This window comes from Gossypium hirsutum, chromosome A06 (assembly GCF_007990345.1).
Source record: "Gossypium hirsutum isolate 1008001.06 chromosome A06, Gossypium_hirsutum_v2.1, whole genome shotgun sequence".
Classification (NCBI taxonomy): Eukaryota; Viridiplantae; Streptophyta; class Magnoliopsida; order Malvales; family Malvaceae; genus Gossypium; species Gossypium hirsutum.
In genome coordinates this window covers 120304410-120332198 of record NC_053429.1, presented here as the reverse complement: position 1 = coordinate 120332198, position 27789 = coordinate 120304410, and the positions used below count along the sequence as shown (strand labels likewise).

Here is a 27789-nt window from a genome sequence, read left to right as displayed (position 1 = left end):
TTCTTTTAACATTGTAATGCAAGTTTTAAGCTGAAAAAAAAGTGGTAATCTCTTAGTTTCATATTTATTTATATTTTTTTGAAGCTGAAGAAAAAAAAATTTGAAAGTAGAAAACTAGGGTTATCAAGATTGAGCAATTTGGGTGTTTGATATTTGTTTTTGTTTTGTTATTTGGGAGTTTTTTTTTCTTGGTTGATGAAAAGCACTCAAAGGGCTTCAAGAAATACAATTGAATACTGAATACTCAAAATTTTAAAATGAAATTCTCTGCAATTATTTTTTCAAAAAAAAAAAACAAATACCAAATACCAAATACCCACATTACTTAATCTTGGTAATCTTAATCCCTTACTTTTTATTCCGTTGTACATTTGCTTCCAATTTTTTTCTTCAAAAGAAAATGAACTCAAAATCTTTTGGTTCCTAAAACTTGTATTACATGGAAGGAAAAAGAAAGAAACTTAGGTGGTGTGGTGTTTATTTTAATAAGGTAGATTAAAACTTAGATTTATTGATTTGGTCATTTTAAGAATTATGACTGTAGTTGAGATTTTCACTAGGAGTTTGTTGTTCCTTTGAGCAGACAAATTGTTTTTCTTGATTACATATAACGACCTTGTTATTGTAGTTAAAATTTCTTCTCTAAGACTCTTAAAAGTCTGCAACAAACTTCACCAACTCTGTTAATAGTTCCTCCGGTTTTGTTCACCTATCTATTCCTTATCCTACCCCTTTCTCTTTCACTAAGACAATTTTTTTTATCACTAAATTTATTATTTTTGTAGTTTACTTATAACTGTTACTTGTAATAGAAGAGAGTAAGCGTTGTGGCTTAAACTTGTTTTTGGCCTTTCTGAGTTGCTGCCAAAATATTCATGCAATTTGAACAAACTAATAAACCTAGTCCTTGAAGATGAAATCATTTTTTCTTCTTTTGCAAGACATTTTCTCAAAGAAAAAACAGTTGATAACCAATAGCACAGGGCCTGATCTTTATTAATTTATAACATAGGCCACTAGAAAACAACCACAACTTAGTGGTAAATTTTAATTAAAATATAATAATATCAACATTTTTGAATTTTGGTTCAGTATCTTTATTGTTCTTACAGTAAATTGACAGCGACAGTTTTCTACATTGCAATTTCGGACAAAAGTCTCTATTACGTTGCTTTTATTACAACTTTGAGGGGAATATCTCATTTGGTTACCTAAATTATAAAACAACCAAATTTCACTGCAAATTTGTTGGTATTGTAACATCCAATATCATATGAGCTGAGTATGAAATTCCGTTATGAAACATATGCTGAACCTTAAGTTCTCACTAGCTGATCTCTTTTTATGAGATACATACACCCATCTTTTATGTCTCATGGTTTTATTTTTATTAAATGCCTCAAACCTATAGGGTAGCTGATATGGGTGTTGAATGGTTTGAAATGGTTGTTGAAGTGAATTAATAAAATATTTGACGAATTACATTATATTAAAATCTTTTTTCAGAGTTTTTTATATAATATTTTCTTATCACATAAACTTCAACTAAAAACAGATAATTTTAATATCATTAAACATTAAGATTTTATAAACAACTCCTACTTTGGGATTCTCTTACGATATAGCATTTAATCTTATATTTCAACCGACTATTGCCATGATATCATTTACGAAAATTCACACCTAACTTGCAAAGCATTATACCAATTGAGTCTTAGCAGCATCGGTATTGTTATCAGTGCAGGATGAAGTGGGTTTAAGTGCGTTGAAGCGCATTATCCTCCTATTTAAAAAGAACAGATATAATAACAATGTATAATGAGATTAATATTTTAAAAAAAACTTGAAAAACATTATCTATATTGACTCGATGTTTCACAAATATAAACTCAATTATATACCTATATCCTACCAAACCCTCAAATTAAAAAATTCCAACAGTCAGCATTATCCAAAACTACAAACATGTTCCAATTTTGGTAATAAAAGATTGATCACTCAACAAATACTGACATACCGTATTACAACACACTTAAGACTTTTAGCATGACAAATGCGATTTCGAATGACAACGTGAGCTAACAAGACTGGAATGAACTTTTCTAGTTCAGCAAACATGACAGCATGCGTGTAACATAGATCTTCTCTTAACTGTTTGTAAGATAATCTAACTAATTTCAATTATAATAAAAATTCTAAGTCACTGGTTGAAGTATCCACCCGACATGTCGTTAAGAAATCTGCTGTTAGACTCAATCAAATCTCTTTATTTTAATAATAATTGCCACCTAACAAAAGTGGACTGATTTATTTATTCAATATGTCCTTTCTTTGAAAATATACATTCAAATCTTTTAGATTTTAAGCCTGCATTAGCCTAAACTGATTTGCTTTCAACAAACTTTGCTTAATCTCACGTGTCTATCATATATCTTCCCTTTACATTTTCATGAGCTGACGTTGGAAGACTTTGGTAAATTCTGAAAATTATATTTAAATAGGCTAGTGTGTAAAACCACATCTACATGACAAGAGCTGGTTCTCAAGAAAATAAAGAATGTTGACTTGGTTAATTCTACTTCAATCTAATTAATTTCAAGTATAAATCATGACTACATGTACATGAGCAGGGTATGATTAATTTTCAAAGAATGAGTTTATCATCTAACTAATTTGGAAAAAAAATTAAAAGGAATTATAAGAAAATTTGTTGATCTAGAAAGAGAGAAAAAAAATCCTTGTGAAGCAAGCATTGAAGACATAATTCAGTTTTAATGGGCTAGTGGGTGCAACAACTCTGCTGCAGGTTTGAACCTAGTGTAAAGATCACCATTTTAGCCCAATCAAAACCTAATCTGACAACCTCTAAACAACTACTCTAATCTTTCCTATAAAACCCCTGTTCTCTATCTCTGTCTCATATCACTTCTCAGACCAATAAGCAAAGCTTTTTGCTCTCTAAGCTTTGATTAAATCGGGATTTTCAACAAGTTTTCCTTCATTTTCCTTGTCATTTTCCTTTCATTGTCTGCAAATGCTGATGTTCAACGACATCGATTTGTTGTATGTTCTTTTACTTCTTTCTTTTGATATATATATATATATATCTTTCTGATAAATTGGTTGTCATTAGACATTTAAATAAAAAACTTGATGTTGGTTGGTGAATGAAACAGATTCAAGCAACAAAAGTGAAGAGGCTGTGCAAGACTCACAACACCATCACTGTTAATGGCATGTTTCCTGGACCTACCTTGGAGATCAAGAATGGCGACACCCTTGAAGTTCAAGTTGTCAACAAAGGCCGATATAACGTCACCATCCACTGGTAATTTAATAACTGCAAATTCGTTCATGCATGCATGCCATGCATGCATGTCATCAGCTTTCATTCATTTCTAGTTGTCATTTGCACGTTTGAATTACCCTAACCACTTTGATATACAGGCATGGTGTGCGGCAAATGAGAACCGGATGGGCAGATGGACCAGAATTCGTGACTCAGTGTCCGATTAGACCGGGAGGAAGTTACACTTACAGATTTACAGTTCAAGGACAAGAAGGAACATTGTGGTGGCATGCTCACAGTTCATGGCTTAGAGCCACTGTTTATGGAGCTCTCATCATCCGTCCCAGAGAAGGCAAATCCTACCCTTTCCCTAAGCCGAAACGCGAAACACCGATTATTCTCGGTAAAGATTCCTTTTCGGTTACGAGTACAAATGGTTGTGATGATCAAAATAAAATGTTATGCTGATGAATACGATTATGATTAGGCGAATGGTGGGATGCAAATCCCATTGATGTGGTGAGGGAAGCAACAAGAACAGGGGCAGCTCCAAATGTCTCTGATGCATATACCATCAATGCTCAACCTGGTGATCTCTACAAATGCTCCTCCAAGGGTAATTTGCTCCGAACCAATTGAATTCGTACCGCACATTCGGGTGACAAAGCCGATGTTATTAACTGATGTTTCTTTTTTGCAGAGACTACAGTAGTTCCCATCGACTCCGGGGAGACGAATCTCCTCAGAGTGATCAATGCCGCCTTGAACCAGCCACTTTTCTTCAAAGTAGCCAACCATAAGCTCACTGTTGTTGGAGCTGATGCTTCCTATACCAAACTGTTGGAGCAAGAGGCAGCAGCAGCAAGCTTCAGCAGAATGCTTGTTTGGCAAGTCTCGTGACTTGTAGGAGAAACAAAGCAGAAAAACTCAAATGGATTTTTCAGTAAAACTAAAAATGGAGAGCATATGGATGAAAACTTGTTGAATTCATTCCTTAAACTCAAAAATGGCACAAAGCCAATACATAAACAAGTTTACAATCTTGACAAAATAGTAGGTTGACCTAAACTTCACCTACTACCACTAATACACATAGTAACTTGTGCTAATTAGCTTGAACAAATAAACAAAGCTGATTTATCAGCTCAATCAACATCAAAATTACATCAAGCATAAACCTAACATAGTTATAAAGCAACTAAGTTACATTACTCTAACTTAAAATTACAAAATGAAACATAAACAGCTTGCTGACTAGAGGAACCAGCAACTTCTGCATGTTGAGCCTTCGATGGTCTTGGTTGCTGCATGCTGACCATTACTTCAATACTCCTCCTTGGTTAGCATGTTGCAAACTCCCATATTAGCTCTCAGGTGTTGAAACTTGGAAACACTTAGTGCTTTTGTTAAAATATCAGCAATTTGCTCTTCAGAATTGCAATGTATCAGCTTAACAACATGAGCTTGCTCCATTTCTCGAACTGCATGAAGTTTGATGTTGAAGTGCTTGGTCCTTCCATGAAAAACAGGATTCTTTGCAATAGCAACTGCTGATTGGTTGTCACACATTATCTCAGTTGCTTCCTTTTGCTCATGATTGATATCTTTCAAAATTTTTCTAAGCCATATGGCTTGATTGACTGCTGCAGTAGCAGCCACATATTCTGCTTCTGCAGTCGACTGAGCCACTACACCCTGCTTCTTTGAGCTCCAGCAAATCATAGCAGAGCCTATGTTAAATGCATAACCTGTAGTGCTCTTCATGTCATCCAAGGAACCAGCCCAATCACTGTCACAATATCCAACTAGCTTCAAGTTCTCAGCCTTGGTAAACTGCATTCCATAGGACAAAGTTCCTTTGATGTATCTTAGAACCCTTTTTGCAGCTCTAAAATGACTTTCATTTGAACAATGCATAAACCTCGAGAGTAGACTCACAGCATACATTATGTCAGGTCTAGTAGCAGTCAAATACAACAAACATCCAACTAGACTTCGATAGGTTGTTTCACAAACCTTTTCATGCTTGTCTTGGCTCGAGAGTTTTTCTCCAACAGCAACTGGTGTGCTGGTTGCTTTGCAATTCTCCATTGAGAATTTGTTGAGAACCTTCATAGCAAAGGTCTTTTGACTTAGCCAAATCCCATTCTTAGCTTGAGTTACTTCCATGCCTAAGAAGTAAGACATCAATCCCAAGTCTGACATTTCAAAGTGCTGTTGCATTTTGACTTTAAAGCTGCTTAGCATCTCATGATCTCCTCCTGTCACCAGTAGGTCATCGACATATATTGAGACAATGAGCTGAGTTTCAGCACTAGTTGATTTAACATACAGAGTTGGCTCGCTAAGACTTCTTTCAAATCCTTGACTGGTCAGATAGCCATCTATTCTGCTATACCAGGCCCTTGGAGCCTGTTTCAAGCCATACAAGGCTTTGTTGAGCTTGTACACCATTTCTTCCTTGCCAGACACCTTGAAACCTTGAGGTTGCTCCACATAAATCTCCTCTTCAAGGAATCCATTCAGAAATGCTGATTTTACATCAAGTTGGTGTATCAGCCACTGTTTTTGTGCTGCTAAGGCAACTAGCAGTCTGATAGTGTCTAGCCTGGCCACTGGTGCAAAGGTTTCCAGGTAGTCTGACCCATACCTTTGACTGAAACCTTTCACAACCAATCTAGCCTTTAACTTGTTTAGGCTACCATCAGCATTGTTCTTTACTCGATAAACCCATTTGACACCAATAATCTTCCTGTTTGTTGGTTTATCAACCAGACTCCAGGTCTGATTCTTTTCAATCATTCTGATTTCTTCAATCATTGCTTGCTTCCAGTCCTCCTGGTTTTCTGCTTCTTCAAAGCAACTTGGTTCAACAGTAGCCACTTGTGCTCTTTCATAAACATCAGCCAGTGATCGAGTGCCTCTGATTGGAACATCATCTACATCCATTTCAGGTGTGTTTTCATCATTTTCAACTTGGTCCACTGCCAGATCTTCAGCCACTGCCTCTGGTTCAGCCTTCTCCCAATTCCAGTGTCCTTTTTCATTGAAAACAACATCCCTGCTAACCAATATCTTGTTTGTAGCAGGTTCTAGAATTCTGTAGCCCTTCTTAACCAAGCTGTAGCCGATCAGGATCCCTGCTTGAGCTCTTTTATCTAGCTTGCTTCTCTTCTACGCTGGAACTTGAGTATAGCACAGACAACCAAAGGTTCTGAGATGAGCCAGTGATGGCTTAAACCCAAACCAGGCTTCAAATGGAGTCTTCTCAGCCAGAGCCTTGGTTGGGAGCCTGTTTTGGAGATAAACTGCTGTGTTAACAGCTTCAGCCCACAGAGTTTTGGGCAAATTCTTCTCAAACAGAAGACATCTTGCCATGTTCATCAAGCTTCTGTTTTTCCTTTCACTGACCCCATTCTGTTGGGGTGTATACACATTAGTCAACTGGTGTTTGATACCTGCTTCTTCACAGTAGACTTGGAACTGAGCTGAGGTGTACTCAGTTCCATTATCTGACCTCATTGCTCTAAGTTTGCAACCAGACTCAGTTTCAACAGCAGCTTTATACTTCAGGAACACAGATAGAACTTCTGATTTCTGTTTTAGAAAATAAATCCAGCAGTATCTTGTTAAGTCATCAATAAATAGAATAAAGTACCTGCTTCCTTTGAGAGACTCAGTCTTCATTGGTCCACACACATCTGTATGCACAAGCTGAAGCTTCTCGGATGCTCTCCATGTTGTGCTTGTTGGAAATGGCAATCTTGCCAATTTTCCTTGCTGACATATCTCACAAAGCTCATCATTCTTCACTGAATCGATGAAATTTTCTGCCAGACCTTCATTGACCATGCGGGCTATGGATTTGTAGTTTGCATGTCCAAGCCTCTGGTGCCAGAGTCTCGAGTCATCAGTGGAGGCTATGCAGGCTGAATGTGAGTCATTTGGCCAGTCTACTTCAAAACATTTATCAGTCATGGTGACTGTTATGAGGTTTGATCCACTTGGATCAAAAATTTGACATTCTTTCTCCTTGAAAACAACTGAGTAACCTTTCTCAAGTAGTTGAGTTATACTGAGAAGGTTCCTATCGATTTCAGGTACCAAAAGTACATTTGAAATGATTTTGCCACCTGTAGAGGTATGAATCAGCACATCTCCTCTTCCTTCAGCATTAATTAACTGACCATTTCCAATTTTTACTTTGGTTTTGCAGGTTCTGTCCAGGGTTTTGAAGATAGTTGCATCTGGTGACATGTGGTTTGTGCACCCACTGTCTAGAAGCCAGCCCTTTGAACCCTTTTTCTGATTTGCTGCACATGACACAGCAAAAACATGTTCTTCTTAATCACTGCTTTCTTCAGCTACTCGAGCTTCTACCTTTTGTTGCTGAAATTGATTCTGTCTTGGTTTGCTTCTATTCTTGCAAACTTTTTCAACATGGCCCTTTTTCTTGCAGTGTTGGCATACTGCATCTGGTCTAAACCAGCATCTATCTTCTGGATGACCAGCTCTTTTACAATGTCTGCAGAGTTGGTCACTGCTCCTAGCAGCATAAGGCTTAGGCCTGTTTTTCCAGAACTTTTTGCCTTTATGAGTTTTGATGCTCGAGGCTTCTTTGGCTTGAAAAGCCCCTTCCTGGTGCTCTTCTTTGCTCTTGTGCATACAAGGCATTGATTAGCTCAGTTAAGGAGATAGTTGTCAAGTCCCTTGAGTCTTCGAGGGATGAAATTTTAGCTTCATACCTCTCTGGTAGAGTGGACATGACTTTCTCAACCATTCTAGCTTAACTGAATTGCTCTCCTAGGAGCCTTATGCTGTTTACAACAGCCATAATCCGGTCTGAGTACTGCTTAACTGTTTCTTCCTCTTTCATTTTGAGATTTTCGAAATCTCTTCTCAAGTTGAGCAGCTGTTGTTGCCTTGTTTTCTCAGTCCCCTAAAATTCTTCTTTCAGCTTGTCCCAAGCCTCCTTTGGTGTTTCACAGGCCATGATCCTCATAAAGATCACATCTGTCACACAATTTTGTATGCATGACATGGCCTTGTGCCTTTTTGTTCTTTCATCAGCGTGTTGCAATGAGCCAAATAAGAATATGGCTCTAGATACCAATTGTTGGAACAAGAGGCAGCAGCAGCAAGCTTCAGCAGAATGCTTGTTTGGCAAGTCTCGTGACTTGTAGGAGAAACAAAGCAGAAAAACTCAAATGGATTTTTTAGTAAAACTAAAAATGGAGAGCATATGGATGAAAACTTGTTGAATTCATTCCTTAAACTCAAAAATGGCACAAAGCCAATACATAAACAAGTTTACAATCTTGACAAAATAGTAGGTTGACCTAAACTTCACCTACTACCACTAATACACATAGTAACTTGTGCTAATTAGCTTAAACAAATAAACAAAGCTGATTTATCAGCTCAATCAACATCAAAATTACATCAAGCATAAACCTAACATAGTTATAAAGCAACTAAGTTACATTACTCTAACTTAAAATTACAAAATGAAACATAAACAACTTGCTGACTAGAAGAACCAGCAACTTCTGCATGTTGAGCCTTCGATGGTCTTGGTTGCTGCATGCTGACCATTACTTCAATACAAACCCTTCACCACTTCCGTCCTCATGTTAGGCCCCGGCCAAACCACTAATGTTCTTATCCGAGGTGATCAGCCACCATCTCGATATTACATGGCAGCTCGAGCCTACCAAAGCGCGCAAAACGCACCATTTGACAACACGACCACCACCGCCATTCTCGAATACAAGTCTGCCTCTTGCGCTGCCAAAAAATACAATGCACCCACTCCAACCATGCCTTCTTTACCAACCTACAACGACACCAACACTGTTACCACCTTCACCCAGAGCTTTAGAAGTCTAGAAAAGGCCGAAGTCCCAACCGATATAGATGAAAGCCTGTTCTTCACAATCGGCCTCGGACTCAACAAATGCCCACCCAATTTCTGAAAACGTCATTGCATGAACAACGTCTCATTCGTGCTCCCGCGCAACTTCTCTCTGTTGCAAGCTCACCAAAAAGGAATTCCAGGCATTTTCACCACAGATTTCCCAGCAAACCCTCTATTGAAATTTGACTACACCGGAAACGTGAGCCGATCGCTCTTTCAACCTGTTCCGGGAACCAAGTTGTACAAATTGAAGTATGGTTCAAGGGTACAAATTGTGCTCCAAGACACAAGCATAGTGACACCTGAGAATCATCCAATTCATCTTCATGGATACGATTTCTATATCATTGCACAAGGTTTCGGGAACTTCGATCCTAAAAAGGATACTTCTAAATTCAACCTTGTTGATCCACCTTTGAGGAACACTGTTGGGGTGCCTGTGAATGGATGGGCAGTCATTAGATTCGTCGCTGATAATCCAGGTAAACACTCTTCTTCATCATTTCAATTACTGCTACTTTTTCTTTTATGAAATAACCATTCATTTTGAATTTTGTTAATAGGAGTGTGGATCATGCACTGTCACCTGGATGTTCATATCAATTGGGGTTTGGCAATGGCTTTCCTTGTTGAAAATGGAGTTGGTGAATTGCAGACCATCCAACTACCGCCGCCAGATTTGCCCATATGTTAAGAGAGTTCATCAGTTATCACACCGTAATCAATGAAATTCATAAGCCCACTACCAAGGGTGATTCCATTACCATATTTTTGTTATTAGTGTTTTTCTTAATCATTTTCATAGTATTGTAGCATACCAATTCTTCCCTGAATTTGGGAAACTAGTTTAATCCTCCGTTTCATTGGATAGCTTTGTTGTATTCTTTTCATTACAGAGAAACTTCTAATCATAAATTTGGAATCTTTAATTTTCATTTTAATTTTTAATTATCCCTTTACGGATTAAAGAAAATACCCTACCTTAATTAACAAACTCAATTGCGTAATTCATTGAAATTAGAACATCCATTCTCATAGCCTAACCCAAATTTCCTCTTAATCTATCTATGTTGTGTTGGAATATTTTCAAATATAATTGTTAATACAAAAACTCCGGTGAGAAAAAATCTCGAACACATAAACGGAACTTGAACAGAAAAAGAAGAAATAGGATAAGGCTCCAAGGTGTGTATCAAGCCACTATCTTTAAGGTGATATTCACCCCCAGCTATCTTCGGTGTACAAAAGAGTTACAAGCAAATTAATCTCGAGGATACAATGAAGCCGATGGCTATTTCTTTTTTGCACTGACGAGAATAGTTCACTAAGCACTGAGCAATGTTGTAACACCCCAAACCTAGCATAGACGTTATGGCCAAATGTTGGAATGTTATGAATTAGGGTCATGACATTCGCTTATCATGTTAAAAACCTCAAGAATATTTTTACCAACGAGTCCACATTTTAGGAAAAACATATTGTTATAATCTTTAATGAAATCGTCAATTGCTTGTTCCTTTAAGTAAAAAAGAAAATTTGCAGCGGAAAGTTATATTTGAAAATTGAGCTTGTATTTTCAAAAACATTTGTTTGCGTAAAATCGAGGTGTTGTAAAATATCGTAGGATATTGTAACCTTCCAAACCCGGCCTAGACGTTATGCCTAGATTGAGAAGGCTATATTAGCCACCGAAATGGCTAAGTTAACTTACATTACTTTTTAAGATTTTAAATAAACTTATTTTAAAGAAACCGTAGTTGTATTTTGAGTTAGCTTAAAAGCATTCATTCATTAGGTCATGTATGCTTAGGATTCATTTTATTGTTGATAGTGTTGTTTTAGAAAAATCGTTTGTTTGTCACTCTTCTTTAGAAAAAAATCGAAGTTAAACTAATGCAGCGGAAAAATCAATTTTCAAGTCATTTTGGAAAATTAGTTGCCTTATCAATTTGTTTTTCAAAAACAGTTTTTTGCAATGTAGGGGAAACTAGGGAACAGTATCAAAATTTACTTAAGCCTGATATCATGCAGTGTCTGGTTATTATGCTTGAGTAATTCATGTATGCAAAAATCTCCAAAAGAAAAGTTACCAAGCCACAAACTATAAATAATTAAAAATTACAAGTCAAAGCCAATAAAGACTTAAATAATACTTAATTAAAAATAATAATCCGAGGTCCAAGTTGATTCTCTGAATGGTGAGTCTGATCCTAATTTTGAGGTTTACCTGAAAAGTTTAACACTATTGGGGGGTGAGCTTATGAAAAGCTCAGTGTTAGTCGAATAATTATTTGAACGAGAAAAAATATCAAATACAGTGAAACATATTAGCATTAGTAGAACAAAATAGAACCATCATAGGAATTTCATGTCAGCCATTATCAAATTGATGTCTGCACAACAGGAGGTAGAAGTTTAGTATTCATGGGAGCCAATAATTTATTAATAGATTCAAAATCATCAAACATCATTTTAGGTTTATCTCCATAAGATGACTCAAAATTTTTTTCTACTGATGAGTCAATTATGTCGACACGGTTTACGTCCAAGACTTCACTTGGGTGACTAATAGTGCCATAAACGTTAAACTTCACGATCTCCCCGTCAAACTCCATCATGAGGGTTCCGTTTCGTACGTCAATCTTAGTATTCGCAGTACTAAGGAAAGGTCACCCCAACAAGATGTCTGAAGACCCAGGAGCGTTATCCTCCTCCATTTTTATCACATAGAAATCTGCAGGGAAGATAAGCCCATTAACTTTGACTAATACGTCCTCGAGGACTCCTTCGAGATGCACAATGGACTTGTCTGCCAACTGAATGATAACACCTGTCTTTGTCAAAAAACCCGCATTAAGTGATTCATAAATAGAATAAGGCATAACATTTATGGAGGCCTCTAAATCACACATAGCCTTCTTAATTCCTAAATGACCTATTTTGCAAGGTATTGCAAACATGCCCCTATCTTTACATTTCACTGGCATTTTCTGCTGTAACACTGCAGATACATTCTCACCAACACTTACCTTTTCATTACCTGTTAATTTTCATTTGTTGGTGCAAAGCTCTTTGAGGAACTTGGCATACCGCGGAATCTGTCTGATGGCATCTAACAGTGGTAAATTGATCTCGACATTCCTGAATGTTTCGAGGATCTCCTTATCTTCTGATAATGCTCTAGAATAACGTATTTTTATGTATTTATCATGTGTTTATTCTGAGCTTGATCCTACTAATTTGAGTTATTTATGTCTTTTTATCTTTTAGGGACTGATTTGGAGGCAAAAGCAAAATTAAGGGACAAAAGTGCAAATTTGGAGACACATTGGGCTAATATGCGACATAGGAAAAAGATTGTGCCAAAAGTGCGAGCGTGGAAAACACAAGGACTAAAAACGCAAAAAGAAGAGATTTTATTCTATAAGACTCCATTTTATTTATATTAGGATAATTAATATTAAGATAATTATTAGGATTATTCAAATTTAGGATTTTATTTTAATTATCTTTAATTATCTTTAATTAAATGTATTTATCTTTTTAGAATTTAAGTTCAATTAGACTATCTCCCTATCACTATAAATAGGGGGTGAAGTGACTCTATTTGGGGTTCATCTTTTTCTGTAAACACTCTCCCCCTGAAAGTCTGGGCTTTTGTTTCTTCATATTTTCTTTCAATAAAATCTCCTTTTCCATTTTTTTCCTTTTCCATTTTTTTTCTTTTCCACCATTATCATGAACCACTAAAACCTATCTAGCCGAAAGTTGTCAATATTCTCCAAAAAGGGTTCTTGAGGCTTAGAATCCATGCTTAGCCTTCTCGCCAAGTATTCATCGTTTCTCCACACTACAGGTTGACGCTTCCTTCCATGGCCCTTAAGAAGTAAGCTTTTCAGCATATGCAAAGGGAGCCGCTTTGTATGTTTTGGAAGGATTACACAGTCGGTTCGTTAACTTATTGTGTCAAAGGTTGGCAAGCCAAAGTGACAAAATGGCATGGGATTTGTCATTGAGAAGAGTTGATCTAGCATAGATTACTGGATAGAGTCAGGTTCCCTAAAAATCGTAAGTCTAATCTTTGGAGCTGGTGGTCGTAGGCGTCCTCTTCCATTATAACTAGCTTACTTGAGTTGAGAAGGGTTATTTAAAAGCCGAGGATTTAACCCAAGGCGGAATGAGACAACTGGAGGCTGGAATCTACCAATAAGAATTTCTTTTCCTTTAACTCTCTTTATTATTTTTATATATTCTCCATCTCAATTTCTATCATTTATTTAATTTCGCATTTTCAATTTAATTTAAATACTATTTTTATTTTTCCAAATCGAAATTCTTAATTCTGTTTTTTTTTATTTTTTCAAGAACGCAAGTTTCTTGGCTAAGAAATTGTCCAAGATTTCAAGAAACGAGTATTCGTACAATCTGGTCCCTGAGGATTCGACCCTACTTCCCCTTTACTGTTATTTTTATTATTTTATAGGGAATAGGATATTTTTGGTGCTCTCAACGATCGCATCAAATTTTGGCGCCGTTGCCGGGGATCGATAACATACTAATCTTGTTTTTTGTTTCTTATGACCAGATCTGCTCTAGGAACTCTTGCGTTTGATTTGGAGATTGAAAAGACTGCGAGAGCTAATCGCAAGGAAACAAAGCTAAGAAAAAAAGTAGTCAACGGTGGTTAAAACTCAAAGCAATCCACCGCCAGAAATCAAAATCGAAGACGAAGCAGAGTCTAGGGTTAACGATAACCCTACTCAAACTTTTGAAAGCGAAAAAGTCGAAGTCGATTCCCCTGAAGAAGTGCTTAACACTAGGGTTGACGAAAACCCTAATTTAGCACCTCAACCTATGGCTCAGACAATTCGGCAACTGGCCGAAGCGCCGACAAAACAACCGCCACTATGCACGCGTATCCTACTATGGATACTGATTTTGAATTAAAGTCAGGCTTGATTCAGCTTCTGCCAACTTTCCGTGGGTTACAAAATGAAAACCCCCACAAGCATTTAAAAGAATCCCATATGGTTTGTTTGAGTATGAAACCTCAGGGGGTAACTGAGGATCAAATTAAATTGCGCGCTTTCCCTTTTTCCCTAGCAGATTCAACTAGGGAATGGTTATTTTATTTACCTCATGGATCCATTACAACTTGGGCTGATCTATCTCGCTTATTTCTTAACAGGTTTTTCCTTGCATCACGAGTGGCTGAGTTAAGAAGAGAAATCGTGGGCATAAGGCAAAAAGACGTAGAGACTCTGTACGACTATTGGGAGCGATTTAAGAAGTTGTGTGCAAGTTGCCCACAACACGGTATAACGGAACAGTCATTGCTCTAGTACTTTTATGAAGGCCTAAAACCCATGGAAATGAATATAGTAGATGCCGCGAGTGGATGAGCGTTGGTCAATATGACTCCACAACAAGCAAGACACTTGATCTTCATGATGGCTGCAAATTCTTAGCAATTCCGAGCTAATCCTAAACCCCCTAGAAGGGTTCATCAACTAAGTAATCCAACCTTAGAATATAAAGTTGATAGAATTGCTAATATTTTGAGTTCTCTTATTGCAGAAAAAGCAAAGACAACCCGGTTATGCGAAATATGTGCTACCCCTGAACATACAACTGATACATGTCCCAGTTTGAATGATGATACTATGGCCCATTTAGATGTTGTGGGAAATTTTCCTGGGCCACCACAAAGGCGATATGACCCTTACGCAAATACCTACAACCCAGGATGGAGGGATACCCTAACTTAAGTTATGGGGCCAACCCACGATATAACCAACCATACCAGAACCGAGTTCCACAATAACCACGAGATTCAGGTAATTCTCTAGAAACTTTGGTCAATAAATTAGCAGCTAACATGCTTGAATTTTAATAGAAAACCGAAGCGTCTATAAGAGAATTGACCACGTCAATTGAGAAGATGAACTCTCAAAGGAAGCTGCCATCACAAACAAAACCAAACCCGAGGCAAAATGCAAATGCAGTAACGCTAAGAAGTGGAAAAGTGTTGGAACCAATTCTTGGCAAGAATCTTGGTCAAAAAATCGCCCAGAAAACTCCAGAAAATGACAAATAGATCCGAGCGAAACCCCCACTACTGAAAATCCAACCTCCATTCCCAGGACGATTAAATCAGTGTTGAAAAAGTAAAGAAGACAAGGAGATACTCGAAACATTCAGAAATGTCGAGATCAACATACCACTGTTGGATGCTATCAGATAGATTCCAAGGTATGCCAAATTCCTTAAAGAGCTCTGCACCAACAAACGAAAGTTAACAGGAAATGAAAAGGTAAGTGTTGGTGAAAATGTTTCCACAGTGCTACAGCGAAAAATGCCGGTTAAATGCAATGATAGGGGTATGTTTGTTATTCCATGCAAAATTGGCCATTTAGGACTTAAAAAGGCTATGTGCGATTTAGGGGCGTCCATAAATGTAATGCCTTATTCTATTTATGAATCACTTAACGCGGGTTTTTTTGACAAAGACAAGTGTTACCATTCAGTTGGCAGACAAGTCCATTGTGCATCCTGAAGGGGTCCTTGAGGATGTATTAGTCAAAGTCAATGGGCTTATCTTCCCTGCAGATTTTTATATGATAAAAATGGAGGAGGATAACACTCCTGGGTCTTCAGACATCTTGTTGGGGCGACCTTTCCTTAGTACTGCGAATACTAAGATTGATGTACGAAGCGGAACCCTCACGATAGAGTTTGACGGGGAGATCGTGAAGTTTAACGTTTATGGCACTATTAGTCACCCAAGTGAAGTCTTGGACGTAAACCGTGTCGACATAATTGACTCATCAGTAGAAAAAACTTTTGAGTCATCTTATGGAGATAAACCTAAAATGATGTTTGATGATTTTGAATCTATTAATAAATTATTGGCTCCCATGAATACTAAACTCCTACCTCCTGTTGTGCAGGCACCAGATCTGAAATTAAAACCACTTCCCGAACATCTCAAATGCACATTTTTGGAGAATTATGAGACCATTGCCGACTTAAAAGGGATCAACCCCTTGGAGGAAAATACGGAACCAAAGAAAGAGGCGCAAGGACGATTAAACCCAAATATGGTGGACGTGTTAAAAAATGAGAATTTCTAAGCTCATAAGAACAAACGAATTCAGCTGAAAAAGCCCCAATACTAGTTGGGGCGTCAAGCTAGCGACGTTAAACCAGCGCTTGTTGGGAGGCAACCCAATTTTTATTTTTTTATTTTTATTTTATTTATTTTATCTTATTATTTTATTATTTATTATTTTAAGATATTAATAAAATTCTCTTCTTTTGTCTAGGTAAACCGAAGCAACAATAGGGAGAACTCATTACCATAATGCGCGAATGACAGTAACTATACGGGGAGTTCTTCTAAACTTTTCTTCTACCTATTTATTTATTTATTCCACACCGAGGACTATGTGGTTTAAGTAGGGGGAGGTAGTTGTTTCTGTCATTTTAGCTGCTGAATTTTTGTTGTTGCTGCTGGTTTGGTTGTTGCTATTGTTGCTGGCTCACTATTTTTTTGGAATATCTTGCCTCTTTTCATGCCTAAGAATTTAACCATGACTTTGCCACTGTTTGACTTTCATGCATGATTCTTGCCTTCTAGGGAAGTTATGATTTTTCCTATAATTGATGCCATCTCTACTGTTTTATTTTTATTAGGCTAAAAACAATTGTAATTAATGGAGTTAACTCTATCTTGCTTTTTGTAAAATTGGTCAAGTTTAATCTAAAGTGAACACTTAAAATGATTGCATGCTTAATTAATGTTCATGGCTATTAGGTGATTATTGAAACTTGTTCTTGAAACTTAAATTGTTCTTCCCGAAGTTCTCAAAATTTTAATTTCATTGTTAATAAATTTTTCCGTGGTTATGAGTACAGCTTAGAACGTGACTGACTGAGTAACCAGGGTAGGGTGCTTGGGTTGTCATTCTACTTCGCGTCAAAAGGTTGTGTGATGTGATAGTTAAAGCTCTGCTAATCAGAATTAATTCTTAAGAATGCATTGGGCTGAGTAACCGGGGTTTGGTGCTTGGGTTGTCATCACTCTTCACGTCAAAAGGTTCGACATGTTCTTAGGAAAAATAAAAAATAAAAAGTATGTTAGGCTGAGTAACCGGGGTTTGGTGCTTGGCTGTCATCACTCTTCGCGTCAAAAGGTTCAACATACATAAACACATACATAAATAAAATAAAAGAAAAAGTAAAAGAAAAAGAAAAAAAAGAGAAAACATATGTAAATAAATAAAGTTTTGGACTAAGGAAGAAACAAAGAGGGTGTCTTGGTAGGTTTAGTAATTCACCTAATTTCCATGAAATAATTCAAATCGATTTTAATTTCTGTGTGTATTAATTGGAAAACTTTTTCTATTTTACCTAAAGCAAGCTTAAGGTTCTCTTTATTTTTCATATGCATTTTTAACTAATTCTTATAAAACTTTGGAGTGATATTTCTTTTATGGTAGAATCTAACTTTCACAGTGGATAAGAACCATACTTGAGGGCAAGCATGGGCTAAGTAGGGGGAATTTGATAATGCTCTAGAATAACATATTGTTATGTATTAATCATGTGTTTATTCTGAGCTTGATCCTACTAATTTGAGCTATTTATGTCTTTTTATCTTTTAGGGACTGATTTGGAGGCAAAAGCAAAATTAAGGGACAAAAGTGCAAATTTGGAGACATATTGGGCTGATATGCGACACAGGAAAAAGATTGTGCCAAAAGTGCGAGCGTGGAAGACACAGGGACTAAAAACACAAAAAGAAGAGATTTTATTCTATAAGATTCCATTTTATTTATATTAGGATAATTAATATTAAGATAATTATTAGGATTATTCAAATTTAGGATTTTATTTTAATTATCTTTATTTATCTTTAATTAAATGTATTTATCTTTTTAGAATTTAAGTTCAATTAGACTATCTCCCTAGCACTATAAATAGGGGGTGAAGTGACTCTATTTGGGGTTCATATTTTTCTGTAAACACTCTCCCCCTGAAAGTCTAGGCTTTTGTTTCTTCATATTTTCTTTCAATAAAATTGCCTTTTCCATTTTTTTTTCTTTTCCACCATTATCATGAGCCACTAAAACCTATCTAGCCGAAAGTTGTCAATATTCCCCAAAAAGGGTTCTTGAGGCCTAGAATCCGTACTTAGCCTTCTCGCCAAGTATTCATTGTTTCTCCGCACTACGGGCTGACGCTTTCGTCCATGGCCCTTAAGAAGTAAGCTTTTCAGCATATGCAAAGGCGGCCGCTTTGTATGTTTTGGAAGGATTACACAGTCGGTTCGTTAACTTACTGCGTCAGAGGTTGGCAAGCCAAAGAGACAAATGGCGTGGGATTCACCATTGAGAAGCGCTGATCTAGCGCTAAAGACAAGTTCTCTAAAAATCGTAAGTCTAATCTTTGGAGCTGGTGGTCGTAGGCGTCCTCTTCCACTATAACTGGCTTACTTGAGTTGGGATGAGTTATTTAAAAGCCGAGGATTGAACTCAAGGCAGAATGAGACAACTAGAGGCTGAAATCTACCAATAAAAATTTCTTTTCCTTTAACTCTCTTTATTATTTTTATATATTCTCCATCTCAATTTCTGTCATTTATTTAATTTTGCATTTTCAATTTAATTTAAATACTATTTTTATTTTTCCAAATCGAAATTCTTAATTCTATTTTTTTTAATTTTTTCAGGAACGCAAGTTTCTTGGCCAAGAAATTATCCAAGATTTCAAGAAACGAGTAATCGTACAATCCGGTCCCTGAGGATTCGGCCCTACTTCCCCTTTACTGTTATTTTTATTATTTTATAGGGAATAGGATATTTTTGGTGCTCTCAACGACCGAATCATCTTCCTTACTTTTTCGACACTAATTTAATCGTCCTGAGAATGGAGGTTGGATTTTCGGCAGAGGAGGCTTCGCTCGGACCTATTCATCGTCTTCGGGTTTTTCCTAGGTGATTTCTTGGCCAAGATTCCTATCAAGAATTGGTTCTAGTACCTTTCCACTTCGCAACGTCACTGCATTTGCGTGTTGTCTTGGATTAGGTTCTGTTTGTGACGGTAGCTTTCTTTGAGAGTTCAATTTCTCAATTGATATGGTCAATTCTCTTATAGAAGCCTCGATTTTCTGTTGAAAATCAAGCATATTAGCTGCTAATTTATTAACCAATGTTTCTAGATAATTACCTGAATCTTGTGGCTGCTGTGGAACCCTATTTTGGTATGGCTGGTTATATCGTGGATTGGCCCCATAACTTAAGTTAGGGTGGTCCCTCCATCCTGGGTTGTAGGTGTTAGCGTAAGGGTCGTATCGCCTTTATGGTGGCCCAGGAAAATTTCCCGCAGCATCTAAATGAGCCATAGTATCATCATTCAAACTGGGACATGCATCAGTTGTATGTTCAAGGATAGCACATATTTCAGATACTCGGGCTGGTTTGGCTTTTTCTGCAACAAGAGAGCTCATAATATTAGTAAGTTTATCAATTTTATCTTCTAAGGTCGAATTACTTAGCTATTGAACCCTTCTAGGTGGTTCAGGGTTGGCTGAAAATTGCTGAGAATTTGCAGCCATTGTGGAGATTAAGTCTCTTGCTTGTTGTGGAGTCATGTTGACTAACGCTTCTCCACTCGCAGCATCTACCATATTCATCTCCATGGGTTTCAGGCCTTCATAAAAGTACTGGAGCAAAGACTGTTCTGTTATACCGTATTGTGGGCAACTTGCACACAACTTTTTAAATCGCTCCCAATAGTCGGACAGAGTCTCTGCGTCTTTTTGCCTTATGCCCACGATTTCTCTTCTTAACTCGACTGCACGCGACACCGAAAAAAACCTATTGAGAAATAAATGAGACAGATCAGCCCAAGTCGTTACAGATCCAGGAGGTAAATAAAATAACCATTCCTTAACAGAATCTGCTAAGGAAAAAGGGAAAGTGCACAGTTTAATTTGATCTTCAGTTACCCCCTGAGGTTTCATACTAAGGCAAACCATATGGAATTCTTTCAAATGCTTATGAGGATTTTCGTTCTGTAACCCCCGAAAAGTTGGTAGTAGCTGGATCAAGCCTGACTTTAATTCAAAATCAGTATCCATAGTAGGATACGCGATGCATAGTGGCGGTTGTTCTGTCGGCGCTTCGGCTAGTTGCCGAATTGTCTGAGCCATAGGTTGAGGTGCTAAATCAGGGTTTTCGTCAACCCTAGTGTTAAACACTTCTTCTGAGGAATCGACTTCTACTTTTTCGCCTTTAAAAGTTTGAGTAGGGTTTTTGTTAACCCTAGACTCTGCTTCGTCGTCGATTCTGATTTTTGGCGGTGGATTACTTTGAGTCCCAACCACCGCTGACTGCTTTTTTCTTAGCTTTGTTTCCTTGCGATTAGCTCTCGCAGTCTTTTCAATCTCTGAATCAAGCGCAAGAGTTCCTGGAGCAGATCTGGTCATAAGAAACAAAAAACAAGATTAGCACGTTACCGATCCCCGGCAACGGCGCCAAAATTTAATGCGTCGTTGAGAGCACCAAAAATATCCTATTCCCTGTAAAATAATGAAAAAGAACAGTAAAGGGGAAGTAGGGTCAAATCCTCAGGGATCGGATTATACGAATGCTTGTTTCTCGAAATCCTGGGCAGAATCGTGCCCAAGAAAACCTACGTGGTAGAAAAAAATAAAAATAACAGAATTAAAGATTTGATTTGGAAAAGAATGAAAAACAGAATCTAAAGTTGACTGAAATTGTGATTACGAAAATAATAAAAATAATAAAGAGAGTTAAAGGAAAAGAAATTCTTATTGGTAGATTCCAGCCTCCAGTTGTCTCATTCCGCCTTAGGTTCGATCCTTGGCTTTTAAATGACCCTTCTCAACTCAAGTAAGCCAGTTATAGTGGAAGAGGACGCCTACAACCACCAGCTCCAAAGATTAGACTTATGATTTTTAGAGAACCTGACTCTAGCCAGTAATCTATGCTAGATCAACGCTTCTCAATGGTGAATCCCATGCCATTTTGTCTCTTTGGCTCGCCAACCTCTGATGCAGTAAGTTAACGAACCGACTATGCAATCCTTCCAAAACATACAAAGCGTCCGCCTTTGCATATGCTGAAAAGCTTACTTCTTAAGGGTCATGGACGGAAGCGTCAGCCCGTAGTGCGGAGAAACGATGAATACTTGGCGAGAAGGCTAAGTATGGATTCTAGGCCTCAAGAACTCTTTTTGAGGAATATTGACAACTTTCGGCTAGATAGGTTTTAGTGGCTCATGATAATGGTGGAAAAGAAAATAAATATAAAAATGGAAAAGAGAATTTTATTGAAAGAAAATATGAAGAAACAAAAGCCTAGACTTTTAGGGGGAGAGTGTTTACAGAAAAAGATGAACCCCAATAGAGTCACTTCACCCCCTATTTATACTGCTAGGGAGATAGTCTAATTTAACTTAAATTCTAAAAAGATAAATACAATTAATTAAAGATAATTAAAGATAATTAAAATAAAATCCTAAAATTAAATAATCCTAATAATTATCTTAATATTAATTATCTTAATAAAATGGAGTCTTATAAAATAAAATCTATTCTTTTTGCATTTTTAGTCCTTGTGTCTTCCATGCTTTCACTTTTGGCACAATCTTTTTCATATCAGCCCATTGTGTCTCCAAATTCGCACTTTTGTCCATTAATTTTGCTTTTGCCTCCAAATTAGTCCTTAAATGATAAAAAGACATAAATAGCTCAAATTAGTAGGATCAAGCTCGGAATAAACACATGATTAATACATAAAAATACGTTATTCTAGAGCATTATCAAATATGGTGTAAAATATGTTAACAAATCTTGTGGCAAAAAGAAAAAGAAAAAGAAAAAGAAAAAGAAAAAGAAAAAGAAAGAGATGGTAGAACTAGGTGTAGGTGACGAAAATAATGGAGGAAAGGAAAAAAAATTATAATAAAAAAGAATGAGAAGAGGAAAAGAACGGCTAGGGCAATGAGGAGGGGGATCAAAGGCTGATTATTAGGGAAAAATTAATACTTATACCTAAGTTAACTAGGCTTGGATGACCCACACATTAAAAGTTTTTGTCAAAAAATAAAATTATTTGCATGAGAATGAAATTGAAGTTAGGACCTCAAGGATAAATTCACTAATGTTTAACCATCAAACCAATAACTCATTTTTTATATAATTTGAAATATTTATTTTAAAAAACAAGGCATGTCACATACTAAGGTTTAAGGCAAAATTTTCAAAATAATAAAAATGGTGAGAGAGAAGGGTTTTGAACTTAGGTTTCAAGGAACATTTCACTAATACTTAACCAACAAACCAATACCTAATTTATTTCCTAAAAATGCATAGATAAATTTCAAAAATTAAGGCATGACCACTCTTTCTCGTTTCACAAACCCGATTCTACTAACCTCTGATTTTTGGGATGTTACATATATAAATAAAAAACGCATCCAAATTTAAAAATTATAAACAAAACAGTCCAGAGAGTCCCAAAATTACAAAACTCTCAAAGAAAATCCAGAAAATTAATTAAATTATTAACTAAAAATAGTTTCCATACTAGTGGTCACTGCTAAGCTCCGACGCACTGACCTGCCCGTGCTTGAGGATTACCCGAATAGATCAGCTAAACGGGTGTGAGTTTTGAAAATGTTCCAACAATTTATTCTAATTATTAAAATAAAAAGACAATTACTTGTCAATTTACTCTAATCAATTTTATATCATTTTAAATGCTAAACAAGTAAAAATTCTTAGAACAACACTAAGAATAATACTAAACGGCGATCCTATCTATCTCGTAAAATAAAAGATAAGCAAATATCATTGAGTAAGAAAGGATTGAAAAACGCTTTTAAATCTCACAATTCTATAAAACAAAGTTTTTGTCTATGTCTTTGGCTAGGAAACTAAATTTAGTTACTCGTAATTAACAAAATGTGGCGTAAATTTTATTGTAAACTCAGGAAAAGAAAACAACATTTAGGTTAAGTTTCTGTTAATGCCAAAAAAAAAATTTTATATGAAAAGGCTTGTATTCCAACCAATCCTTTATAATGATAATACGAAATAAAAATATTTAACATAACGAAAATCCTAACAATAACAAATAACATCTATGTATACAGAAAGAATAAACAAGTTTATGGAAAGGGACAATCAGGCACAGGTGGAACAACACGATGGAAGATAGACCAATACCAACAGAATAGGAAAATCCTCCATCAATGAATTGGTGACACTATCAGATGAATCTGACAGTAAAACTTAAAAATTACTTGAATTGCTACTTAACTTTTGTAAATTATTGTATATGTAACTAATCACCTAGTTTAGATTTTGACTTTTATTTTATGTAGGTTCATCTCTAAACTAAAACATCCTTAAAATTGAAAGTTTTTAGCCGAAACAAAATCAGTGTCGCAACATCACCCCAAGGAGTCGTGACATAGAAAATAGTTTCCTTTAGATCTTCAAATTGTAGGGTGTCTCATGACATTGAACCTCAGTGTCATGACATTTGTAGGTCTTCCAGGGATGTCGCAAAATGGAACCTTTGTGTCGCGACATCGCTGTAATTTTCTACAAGGTCAACTCGACCCAATCGCGTAACTTGGAGGAATAATATTTATTTAACTCGATTTTTAACCTTTTAAAACCTATTTTATAACCTAAAACAATACCTACTTCTAATTAAAACACACCTTAACCCCTAATCCTCAATCCCCTAAAATCTCTTAAATCCTTTAAAACCTTTTAAACTCTAAATCCCCAATTTCTTAAACATTCTATTTATTCTTTCCAAATTCTTCAACCATATTCGGGGTAAAAAGGAATGGAAACATCATGGAAAACCAAAGAATTCAAACGAACTTCAATTATATATTAAAGGTTAAGGGTTCCTAATTTCAACTTTTTATTGTTCCATTGAATTGTTGCTTAGTAGTGTACTAGGATATCATACCTCCTAGAAAAGCTAGAAGAACCAATGAATTTGAACCATCAATGGATCCAAACCCCCTAATTTAAAAAACCCAGATATTGGGAAATATATTACTGAACTATAAGGAAAAACCCTTATTTAATAGAGGGGATTCGATCCATTAGTGGTTTTGTGTAAAGAAGTATGGCCTTTAGCTGGATATCATAGGTGGGAACATTTTTGGATGATCCCAAAAGAGAATGTCGTAGTCCCCACTGTGTAAGAGTTTTATACGTCTTTACGAGACCATGAGTCTAGAAATACTTAAGGCCGTATTTAGGATATGGTACTTTTGAGGGGGAAGGAAGTGCGAGTAATCCCTCAAATCATTTGCAATTTTTATAGTGCTCCATATTATGAAAATGATTTCATTGATGAAACCAATCTAGAATACTTCAGAGATATAGATATGGATAGTATTGTAAACTTCTTGACTAAAGGTAGGGGTGAATGAAAATATCGCGCATGTACCAATATCCCAGTATCATTTCATCAAGCGATCATGTTTTTTGAGGCCAAAATGTGGATCTAATTTATATGCACAAGAATTGTACTGGCTTTAAATGTTTCTAATGTTAATTCTTTTAGAGCAGTGTTACTCTATGCTATTTTGTAGAAAAAACATGTATGTATCTGTAAATGAATTCATTAGAACATGAAAAGATGCACTGGTAGCCAGAAGGTGGGAGTCTTCTTTCCTCACTTAGTGACGGCATTATATAGGAAGGTGGGTGTACCTATGACATCCACTAGGCAGTCGTTGAAACCTTCCGAAAGAATTATTGGCAATGCCTTGTTCCAATAGTACATCGAACTACGAGCCAAACAAATAAAGGATTGGAACAAGTAACAGCAAGAAGTGACGGCTACACCGACTTCACCACAGAGGTTGACACAAGCTCAACAGAACATCGGTGAAAGTAGTCATCCAAAGCTTGATTGGATGATACAATGGATGCAAGAGTCGGGACCAATATTCCAAGAATTTGTAACGTAAAATAACATCTGGGTCCCCAATTATACACCTGACATGTTCTGGTCGACGAATACGGAATAATAAGAAGAAGTGCATGAAAGCGAGGAGGAAAGAGAAGATGAGTAGAATGATAGGAGTGAGGAGATGGATGAGGAGGATGATTGAACTATTTTAATAAAGACTTGTATTAATTTTTAGATGATTTTAATTTAGACTTTGTAGGAGTAGGAATAATAACTAGATTTTTCATTTTTATTTTTTTTTTGCATTTTGTTAAATTTTCTATGTGGAAACCAACACAAAGAGGAAAAAAAAATTTCAAGCAAACACGATCAAAGGAGGAAGCAACCACCATTAGCAATTGGAGAGACCACATTCAATCAAGTAACTTCCTTCTGTATCTATTTATGGACTACATATTAAGGACAATGTGTCAACTAAAGTGTGGGGGGTAACATAGAAAATTTGCTTCCAATTTTTACATTTTCTTTTATTTTTCTTGTCTTTTGTGTGTTTCAGCCTGTAAAAATAAAAATGATTGGTTAGGAGCATGTACATAGGTTGCTTGTGTTTATGAATAAATTTAGCATGATGAGAGGTGATTTTAAATTTTTGATTGATAGACTACAAAGTTCTATATGTTACACTATAAATAGGTATTAAGCAATTAACTGTACCAAGCAATATAGAAAATACAAGGAAATGAGCATGCTAGTACGAATTATAAATAGTTGAATCTGTATTTGTTTGGTTGATTAAATTTGTCCATGTTGAGATATTTAGGGACGGCCTAAGGTATTGTTTGGAATACATTTAGAGCCAAAAAGCTTTCCTAATTATATTTCACCTTTAGTATCAATTTTTGAGCCTGTTGACACTTCTTGATGAGCCACATTACAAGCCTCAAGCCTGAACATGTCAATTTGTATTTGCCCTCATTCTTGGTCCTACACTATACTATTCTAGACATATGGCCATATGTATTGAGCATTAAGTAGATATATCAAGGTAGAGTTTGTAAAAATAGAGTGAAATAGAAAAATTAGTGTGATATCGAAATTATAGGTTAGCCTGAAAGTGCAAAACAAAAAGAAAAATCCAAAAAGAAAGTCCATGTGAGTAGAAAGAGTACCTGAAAAGCCAAAAAGCATTCTTAAGTGAGATAAGTTGAAAAAGAAAGTGACAAAGTCACAACAATAGAAAAAAACTCATTCATTAGTGCACAAAAAACTCATAGGCTAGCCGTAGTTACCATGTCATGTTATGATTTCCTATGTGGAGAGATAATGAAGGTAAGAGGAGGAGAAATAGGGCGGTGAGCAGGAAAGGGTCACTAAATGGAGAAGAATAGGGATCAATACTATGTGCCAAACTATTTTCATGTTTGTAACCCTTTTTATGCTTACTATTTTTTAATTCTATACCTATCCTAAGCTTCAGAACATTACAAGCCGAAAACTCTTATGTGACCTAAATATCCTTATACATGAATGGACATCATACTAAACATGCGCATAAACGACTATTTTTATTCTTCTTGGATAATCAAAGTACTTGTATGATTTGCTGATGGATTTTTATAGATAAAACCCCTAATACTTGTATATTTTGTAACATACTGAACTTAGATGTTTGAAGTGAAAGGTGGTAAGCCAACTATTCATCATGTTAAAGTTATTAGTGAGCATGACATGTCCAGGTCATATGCTCCGAAGTCAATATTTGTATCATATTTGCACAAGGGTTGTCATGTTTATCTGTCATCTTTTTTTATGTTGCTTGAGGAAAAGCAATGACTTAAGTGTGGGGGAGTTTGATCTACCGTAATTTGGTGTAGCAGATTAAACTAGTTTTCACACTTAATGAACCTGAATACAAGCATTTTCATTACATTTTAGTAAAGTTTCTTTAGTTTTACTTCTATTCAATAAAATGTGAAAATTGAGTCTTTTATTGACCTTAAGGATCAAATGAGGCTTAAGGGAGAGCTAACGTACTTTGTAAGTGTGCAATAGACCAATAAAAGGTGTTTTAGATCGATACTGGATGCTATGTCACGACATGGGAAGTCTGATGTTGCAACATAGGGAATAGAATGAAGAGAACTCAATTTTGCCTTTGATGTCACAACATAGATTGAAGGTGTCATGACATACCCCTATGATGGCTACAAATGAGCATACTAGTTGCTATGTCGCGACACAGGTCTTGGTGTGTCGCCACATCGACTCTGGGGTGGAAATTAAACATGAAACAGGGGCATTTTGGTCCATACAATCAAACTTAAAGCTCAGGAGTGTCAATTGCCTAGGGTTAAGGACGACGACCACCTGAAGACTATATATAGGCCCCTTTGGAACATGTTAAAGACACCTTTTAATTAACCTAGTTTCTTTCATTAAGATTTAGTTTCATTTTCTTTCTTAGGTTTTTAGAGTTTAGTTTATTTTTTCGCTATTTTCTTTTAAGAGATTGGGATTGTAAAATCATTCAACTTTGTGGATTTACGCTTAATATCAATATAATCAAGCTCTTTCATTTACTCTATCTTGTCGATTTAATTAGCATG

At 36.2% G+C, this 27789-nt stretch overlaps 1 pseudogene; it reads left to right on the top strand.

Moving 5' to 3' along the window:
* Positions 1-2909: 2909 nt before the first annotated feature.
* On the top strand, positions 2910-9900 carry LOC107963132 (laccase-5-like; annotated as a pseudogene).
* The last annotated feature ends 17889 nt before the right edge of the window (positions 9901-27789 follow it).